The 9538-nt window shown below is 38.9% G+C and overlaps 1 long non-coding RNA gene across 1 annotated transcript; it reads left to right on the top strand.

The window, feature by feature from the left end:
- Positions 1-2347: 2347 nt before the first annotated feature.
- LOC119904944 lies at positions 2348-8514 on the top strand. The gene is made up of 4 exons (XR_005444763.1): positions 2348-2567; positions 3692-3788; positions 5908-6072; positions 7948-8514. It is a non-coding gene; the product is annotated as an uncharacterized LOC119904944 (long non-coding RNA).
- Positions 8515-9538: the final 1024 nt, after the last annotated feature.

Below are 9538 nucleotides of genomic sequence, written 5' to 3'. Positions count from 1 at the left end.
TCCTGCAGTTTGATAGAATAATGCTCAGAAAAAGACAAAACAAAGGAAAAGAGAGACACAACAAAGCCTTTTGCCCTTATTAAACAGATTAGGATTTAACTCTTGTAGGATACGTTTGCAACACTAGGTAATGGGTAATTAGCTCTCACCTCCTCAGTAGTCTCTCTTTCTCAGGTGAATTAGTGAGTGTGCTCTGCTGTTCTGTCTTTTAATTGCATCTCTTCCTGTATTACTAACCATTAGCTGCTGCAGACCTGTCTGGCGTGAGAAAAACTCTCTCATGTCTCTCATGTTGCAGCAAACCAGTGTGTGTAGACACTCAGAGAAAGAAAGACGCTTGGATTTTTTAATTTAAAAACTAGGCTAAAAGGCTATGTTGAAGTGCGTGAGAATCATATGAATAAATGTCAACAGCCGCACGTGGCCCTGTGAGGCACTAATGCTCATTAAACCATGAAACTAAATTGTTTCAGTGGTGGAAGACGTATTCAGATCCTGTACTTCAGTAAAAGTAACACTGTAAAAGTACCCAAGTAAAAGCCCTGCAATAAAAATCTTACTTAAGTAAAAGTATGTAAATATAATTTTCTCAAAGTATCAAAAGTCAAAGAACTCATTATACAGTAAAACGGTCCCACTGTGTTACATTTTACTGCTGTAGGTTTTTAAGCTTGAGCTCATTTTAACCAGCAATGCATCATATTCTATAAGATCATCACGTGTTTGTAGCGTCGCTGTCCTGTGAGAACAACATATTTTTTTTTAAAAGTCAGCTTTTCATGAGCTCAGAAAAACAGCCCTGTGTTCAGCCTCGTGACGATTCATTTTCCAGCTGATCGGAGAGGGGGTTCAAAATAGTTCATTTAGTTTACGAAGGAGGAGGATTTGCCCACCCCATAAAGAAATACTTGATCCTACAGTTGATCAGAAACATTTAAATTCAAAATCACCATAATGTGGAGTTACATGCTGGACAGGAAAGGTCTAGTAAGGTAACTAATTAACTAAAGTAATAATTAATCCGCAGTACAAAGCTGTTTTTAGTCGCTGAGATCATTTACGTCCATAATGTAAAAGAATCTGCCGTTTGTTTTCTCTCACTATTAGTCTATGTGTAACATACATTTCACATTTAGCTAACGCTTTTATCTAAAGCAACTTACAATTGCTATATATGTCAGAGGTCGCACGCCTCTGGAGCAGCTAGGGGTTAAGTATCACAATGGGGAGTTGAACCCAGGTCTCTCACACCAAATGCATCTTATCCCCTGCACCACCCAACATACACACTCGCAGTGCTTCCTCTGGAACTTAACTCTTCTGAATTAAATGCTAAACATGCGTGGTGTTTCTCGGGCCTGGTGAGTCCAAGCTCGCCAAACAATGATCTTAACATGAAGGGATGGAAGCCCCTCACACTCTCCCGATCCCCCTCACCTGGCCCCCTGCATACCTTTGACACAGACATGGACAAAGAACACTGTTTCAGCATTGAGACAAGGGACAGCGAGCCAATTTAGCCCTATAGCAGAACTTCCATGTAAGAAAATATCTCTATCTATAGACTTTTATTACATTTTTGTTAATTTGTAGTTCTATACTTTGTGTTCTGTCTGCAAGTTGTGTTATTCAGTCAAGCTGCTTTGTTTACTTACTGAAGTTTGACCTAATTTGCATGTAAATAGAAGTCTATGATTATTACATCACAGCACTGATCCATCATATAATATCAGTACCTTAATATGTATAAATAAATCCCTGATAAATTAATAGAACAGTTAATTGAATGTCAAAATAGTTAGTTTTCTGTCAGTTCATTAATCAGTCTATTATTCGTTACATTCCCTATTTAAGCTGCATGTTTATCGTCTGCGTGTGAAAAACTTGTTTGGTAAAAAACAATAGCTAATGTTATTGCTCACTCATTTCTGTTCATTATTGAACAGCTGCTTCTGTTCTTTGCTCTGGCTGTCTTGCAGCTCTTTCCGGCTGCACAGGCAGTTTAGTAGGAAGCAGCAGCAATAGCAGTAACAAGGGCTGCATGCTGAAAGCAGTATGAACAGTGCCAGTTCAAACTGCAGTTCCTTTAAAAGCCACTAGGTGTCAGCCAAAACAAAAGTATATTTAAATGGACAGGTGAACTTCTAAGTTTTGGTAATATTTTAAAATTAAAAAATAAAACATTGAATAACTTCATAAGCTCAGTCTAAAAGCTGTAGTTTCATTTGATCCCACAGCTTTATATTATCTCAGAGTTTATCTTCCCTGCTTTGTTTTTATCTAGCTCTCTGAATGTACAGCCTTATGTCCATCCCTCACTTTTGACTATATTTTACTATACCTCTCACTTCTTCTCCTGGCCTTGCTCCCCTCATCCTGTCTTTTGTCATGCCTCTCTCTTTCCCTTCTTTCCCTTCTCTATCTTTCCATCTATCTCGCTCATCCTTTTGTCCCATCTTCAGAAGCAGCCCGGGTCGTCTCTTTGTGTCTCTTTGTCCTCTCTCAGATGCCAGCAGACTTCAAAGTAGGCGGGATCCGTGAAGGGAAAGGAGGTGAAAGAGACACTGGTGAGAGATTAAAGGGGGGGGGGGGAGAGATGGACGGAAAGCAGACTGGATGTGGGAGAGTGAATGGGTTCAAGAGAGGGAGGAGGCTGCAGTTTAAAGTAAAATGAATCCACTTGTGGTGACATTGTACCGCTGTAACTGCACTAAAACATTACTATCATCAGTAGTCTACAACTTTAAAACATTTAAGAATCAATAATATTACCTATTGCTCTTTTCCAAACAAGTTGATCACACATGTGCGATAAACATGTAGCTTAAATATGGAATGTAACAAATAAGAAAATATATTATTTTTAATATTGAATCAACCTTCTAGTAATTTATCAGGCATTTATTTAGACATGTGAAGATACTTATATTTTTATACAATTCAAACATATTCATGTTTAAGAATAAATGTATATTGAGCTCTAAAAAACAATATTGTGCATTTCTCACTGTTTTGTAGACAAAACTATTCATCGATTAACTTAAATGATTTAAAGGAATAGTCTGAAATGCACTTATTTACTTTCTTCTTGTACGGTAAATCTGAAGCTACAGCCATCAGCCTGTCAGCTTAGCTTAGCACAAAGATGGGGGAAACAGTCTATGGGGGAAACTCAAAAACGTGACTGTATAATAACCCCTACATAAAAACAACAAAAGGTTGCTTTTAAACTGCTTCAGTACATATTAAACACCAAGTTATAACATGTTGATTAGTGAGCTTTAGAGGTGCTGGTAGGTGGATTTTGTCACTTGTGGACGAAGCCATGCAGGCTCGATATTTCCCCGTTTTCAGGCCTTGTGTTAAGAAGATAACTGGTTGCTGGCTGTATGTAAATTTAACAGACAGATATAAGATGGTATTGGGATCCATCAGTAAGAAAACAAATCTGTGCATTTCCCAAAATGTTCAAAATTGATTGATTTTATTTTTGTTTTATTATTGTTGCAGAGCATTACTTGTAGTAGGACTAAAAATGTTTATTCTGAGGGTGGCACTGGAGAAAATGTTTTGTGGTTAGTAAAATTAAAAGATATCCAGATATCTTACTCTGGTCTGAAGTGTTGGATGGACTGTTGGACCGGCCGACCCACAGGCATCAGTAACATCAGAGCTCTGATTCTTTCTTCAGGGCTGCAAAAGCAGAACAAAAGAGAGAGAGGGAGAGGGCCCACCAGGAGTGCGTGTGTTTTGAAGTATCTTGTTGAGGAAGACAAAGAGAAGGGCATGTAGGTACCTGCCTCACACACACACACACCCATTTTAGTCTACTGTCAACCCCAAACATCCCATCCCCGGCCCACAGCACTTCAAATATATCTGCCCAAAGCACTGCATGTGACGTGTGTGTGTGTGTGTGTGTGTTTTTCCTATCTGATCCAAAACGGGGGGCGGGGCATCTGAGGAATGCTGCGAATACACAAACAGTATTTACTCAATACCGTTATCATCATGAATATACTGACGTTATGGCTGCAGGAGAGGGAAACATAAATTGTGTGCACATGTGTGTGTTGGTGGAGCATGTGATGATGAGCATTAAGCAGAGATTTGACTGGAGGCAGATACTAACAGATGGATTTAGATAAAAGGATCTGGTTTTCGCTCAGGGGTGAGGACAGGAAGTCGCCCTTAGCTCACACTTACACTAATGTGGACTGATTTGAAAACACTATTTACCTGTCAAATTGGATTCTGTTCACACTAAGCCAACTAAATATTAAAACACTTGTTTCTCTCTGAGGCCACTGAGACCACCGTATTAGCCCTGTGAGAAAATGCATTCTTTTCAATGAAGCCCCTCAACTTTTGCAGCAGCTTCATAGAGCAAGGCGCTGTGTTGTCCAATCAAATGTGTTCACATTCCTGGTAGATTATTTTGTAACATGAACACTGTTCTACGGTTAAAAGATTAAATAATTGTTATTGTGATAATTTTCTTGAGTTGTAAAATCCTGTCTCATTGTATTATATTACTCTTTCATCTTCAAACAAATTAATCCATTACTCCGCCCCCACCAATACAGGCCCTCGCATATTTCTAATGCAGGGTTCTCCATGACAACTTTTTTCTGGATAGTGGATAAATCGGAAAAAAATTCTTGTCTTTTAGTGTGAAGATTTTCAAGAACACTGAAATTGAAAAAAACACTGTAAAATTTAAAATGAATTACTGTCCCTTCTAACTTTCTCTTTGATCACTCATTTTGTAGATCAGAATAACTCATCACACAGTACAGATGTTTTTTAATTAACCTGCGTTTCTGTTATCAGATGACTTTGTCAAATTAAAATAGTGATTTGATCAAAGTTATTGTTCACTTGGTTAACGGGTAGCATTTTGGAGTCATGATCAAATCACTGTTTTAGAAAGAAACAGCAGAAACAGAAAAATATTGCAGTGACGACATCTAAAATGGAAGTCCAGCTACATTCAAACACAGTCAAAAGTTATGAATTAAAGCAGGAGGCGATAGAAAGAAGGTTTAAACTGCTCACTAACCCAGCTGTCTGTTCCACTCCCCACAACACCAGTTGATAGCTGTCTGTAATGAGCAAATGTTTTTTTTTTTAAGTTTTCGAAGAACGTGTTTCACGGTGGAAGAAAACATTCTTTAACTTCAGAGTGACCAAAACATAAAGATGCATTCAGGTGTTCCTTGTCAACTTGTAAAATAATTCTAACTTTAATGCCAGAACTTGGCAGCAAAGTGTAAATACCTGCGGTAAACTGGAACAAGTTTAAACATTTAAACATTTCTGATTGCTGTAGCTCAATTAAAATTGCATACTGAGTACTCAAATTTTCTGGTGCATCAGGTCCATATTTTTACAGTTGCTTCAGTGTGCTATTGGTCTTTTCTAGTGTAAACTTGTCACGCTTGTAAAAGTGAGATCTTAATGAAAGATTTAGCAGTTATTGATCACCTGAATGTAAATACCTGGTAAGTAGTATGTGGTTATGTGATAACTTGTGACTTTACGATTTGAGCAGTCACCTGAATGTGATATCAAAATGCACAATGCATTATGGGATACTGAGGCCTGCAGAGGATACACCAGTTGTGTTTCTCATTCACTTTCTTGTGTGTGTGTGTGTGTGTGTGTGTGTGTGTGTGTATGGACCAGCAGGAGGTAAGTAGGTTCATTTAATGGAGAAGTTAGCAGTTACCCCGACAACAAGTAGCCTTGCCCTCACCTCTCCTTGGTAACCAGGAAGTAGATTAGTTAAAGCGTTAAAGAAGAAAGGAGGAGAGAATGAGAGGATTAGTGAGGTGAAACTTTCAAGCCCTCTTTCTTCGTCTCTCTTTATTTTTATGTCTTCTCATACTTTTTTCTCTTTCCCAGGTTTCTTTGCTGCTTGTCAGTTTCCCTGCTGTTCTGAGTCTCCCACCACTCTCTTCATCTCAGCAGGCCACCGTCATGTATCTGAATGCATAATGTGCCCACAGGTTAATTTTAACCGAGTGAAGGAAAACGTGAATAATTTTATTATTGTAACATTCATGAAGGGTAAGTTTCTTAGCATTAAATTTATATTTGGAGTTCAATAATCACCTCAACATTTTTGCAACATGTGTGTTTGCTTTCTTTCTGAGAGCAAAATGACAAGATGGATAACACTCTCATGTCAGTGCATTACAGACTGACAGAGCTAGATCCTTAGCTTTGCATAAAGACTGGAAGAAGGGGGAAACGGGCAAGGTTTTAAAAATATGCTCACTATTAAAATATCTATCTTGTTTATTTAATCTGAACACAAACAGTCGATAATTGGGACTGACTTTCTTTGGAAAGACCATTAATCCATCCATCAAAAACTTGCGGTTTGGCAACCACTGTGCTGTGTTTTTCATCAATCGTCCTGTGTCCAACCTCTCAGCTAACTCTTGGAAAGAAGGCAAATAAGCGTATTTCCCAAAATGTTGAACTAATCCTGAACAAACAGAGCTTAGTACAACATTAAGATTGCTATTGTGATGAATAATGAATATTGCTTTTGGCATTAATTCAACTTATTCTTGTTTTTCCATCTGTGTTGTATATCTACACCACAAAGGTAACCGTACATATGATTTTCATGTGATAAATCTATGCAGATTTGTCTTCAACTCTTTATGTGACCACTTGTTCTGTGAGCAGGTCATTGACATTTATTTTGGATGGAAAGCTCATTGGAGCATGTAGCTTTTTATGGTGCTAGGTCAGTTTTACATGTGGGCTGTTGTCTGACAGCAGAAAGACGTGAACTTGTATTGTACAGAACTTGCACAGGACTCACATTACAACACAGGTCAAGTACACTGTGTGATACAAAACACACAAAGAAATAAGACTAAGCTGTATTTATGCCAATTTGAATTTTCTGTTGAGTTAGGTTAAAGGACTAGCTCAACATTTTGGGAAATGTGCTTATTTGTATTCTTTCACAGTTAGATGAGAAAATTGATACCAGTCTCATGTCTGTGTATTTAGCATGGAGCAAGAGCTGGAAGATGATTAGTTTCACTTAACATAAAAACTGAAAGCAGGGGGAGAAACAGCTAGCTGGGCTATCTGCAAAGTTCAAAAATAGGTCCACCAGCACCTGCAAAGCTCACTAATTAACACTGCCCTGTCTTCTCTGAGTATACGAGTATAAACCACACTGATACCGTACCCGGTCTGATTCATGTTACTCAAACCTGTGTATACATCCAACTTCACACCCCCACCAGATGGTACTAAGAAGTACTTAATTTGCCACCATTTAACTAAAAGACAAGAAACTGTTTCAGTGTGAGAGATACTTTCCACCTGCTATTTCTCCTCCGCTCGATGTACGTCTCTCGTCATGTCTCCTCCATCTGATCCTTTTCCGCTGCTGTATTTAAGATTCCGTTATTTGAAAGTATCACAGCCATTTGTAACATTTTCTGACGTTTTGTGGAATTATGATAGTTGATTTATCAATAATGAAAATTTGTGCGGCCCTTTAAACTAGAGCGCACATTGTGACCTGTGAGCCGACAAACAGCCAGTGGAATGTTGTTGTGTGTCAGTGAATGAAGCTCGGCTGCATTAACACACTGTCTCGAGACTCTTTTAAACTACAGGAGGTCACTGACCTCTGTGTGTGTGTGTGTGTGTGTGTGTGCGTGTGTGTGTGTGCGTGTGCGTGTGCGTGTGTGTGTGTGTGTGTGTGTGTCTGAGTGTGGGAGAGAGGGGCAGGCGGGCAGCAGTCCACAGGTCAGAGTTCAGCATGTGTTAAACAGATGATGGAGGAAGTATATGTGTGAGGTTTCTGGACTCTGGACATTGCAACAAATTCACCTGCCTGACAAAGGTATCTTAACTTTCTTAACTGTCTTCTTTCGTTTCTCGTTTTTTTTCTCTGCTTCCCTGCAGGTCCACCAGTGAAGGGTTTTTCTCTGTGATATAATCATCCTGACAAACCAAACCTGTAAATATCACTTTGACTCACCTGAGCAGCTGTTAACTGCGTGTGGCGGAGAAACCCTTTCATCTTCTAAAGTGGTTCCTGTAGCTTGATTAGATGGCAGTGTTCCAGAGTCCACGAGGAAACAAACACTCACAGCTGCTCAGGTGTTCCCTAGAGACGTATAAGCTCAAATGCTAATGCTCTGAACTTTAACTTTTTGTTCAATAATCTCCACTTCCTGTAATTGTACGATTCCTCACACACTTGTTAATTGTTTAATACTATACACTTACATATACTCTTATACAATTTTCATCATGCATCCTGTAAAAAGTGCTTTACATTACACCCATGAAGTTCAATGCGTGAGCCCACAGTGACACTGGAACTAAATTACACAAAAAGGTGTATAAATATTTCATGCAAAATATATTTGAATTTATTTCTAGGCTTCTATTAATGCATTGTTTTACTGTTATGTATTGCACAATAACATCTACATTTAATGCAAATATATTTGAATTTATTTCTAGGCTTCTATTAATGCATTATTTTACTGTTACGTATTGCACAATAACATCTACATTTAATGCAGCACTTTGAACAAAATCATTTCAGGTTTAATAATAACACACAGGCTTCTTGTACACATGAGACTACAACCATTAAAATCAACGAGGTGTTGTGGGTTAAGGGCTCACCAAAGTGATTACAATCCATTCTGATGGGAATGTGTGTCCCAAATTATATGAAAATCCATCCAGTAGTTGTCAAGACATTTCAATCAGAACCACATTTGTGCTAGAAGAAAAGCCAGTTGATCACCGAAGTCATTAGGAAAAGATCCTCTGGGAACCTGCAATGTCTACAAAATTTCACGTTAGATATTTCAGCCTGGACCAAAGTAGTGGACAGACAGACTGACCGACCAACTGACAATGCCATCCATCCAAAAAGCAAGCTGTGGCTCAGGGGGTAGAGTGGGTCATCCAGTAATCACAGGGTTGGCAGTTTGATTCGCAGCTCCTCCTGTCCACATTGTTCTTGGGCAAAACACTAAACCTCCGATCACAAGTTTATTGTGATGCTCTTTTGTTATTTACCATTTTTGTGTATGGCAGCCCCCGTGACCCTGTATGCAGGATAAGCGGTTGACAATGGATGGATGGATGGTTTATGGCAGCTTTCCTTTTCCTGCCTCATCTGGTCTTAATTCAGTTTAAAAATGTCCACATTTTTCAGAATACAATTCTCAGCAACCCCTAGAAAATATGCCTGGAGATTTTGTATTTTACTGTGACGCTGTGTTATTTCAGTTCAGATGTGGGAATTAAAAAGTGGAAAACGTCTCACTGCTGACCTTGGCACATTCGAGCTACCAAGGTGGAAGAAGATGTACGTCTGTGATGAAGTTTTCGCTTGGGTGCTCACAAGCACCAAACAGACACTGTGCCCAGGAGCCTTGATGTTTCCATCCATCCTTGATGTTTGGCCAGTTCTCCACAGACACCAAACAAGAAAAAGAACTTACACCTTAAAACTCAGACATCCACAGAT

Source organism: Micropterus salmoides, unplaced genomic scaffold (assembly GCF_014851395.1).
Source record: "Micropterus salmoides isolate LMB-PRFRI ecotype aquatic unplaced genomic scaffold, ASM1485139v1 Ms_hic_scaffold_16, whole genome shotgun sequence".
Taxonomy (NCBI): Eukaryota; Metazoa; Chordata; class Actinopteri; order Centrarchiformes; family Centrarchidae; genus Micropterus; species Micropterus salmoides.
Note: the sequence above shows the minus strand (reverse complement) of the source record. Positions and strands in the feature narration are given on the sequence as shown.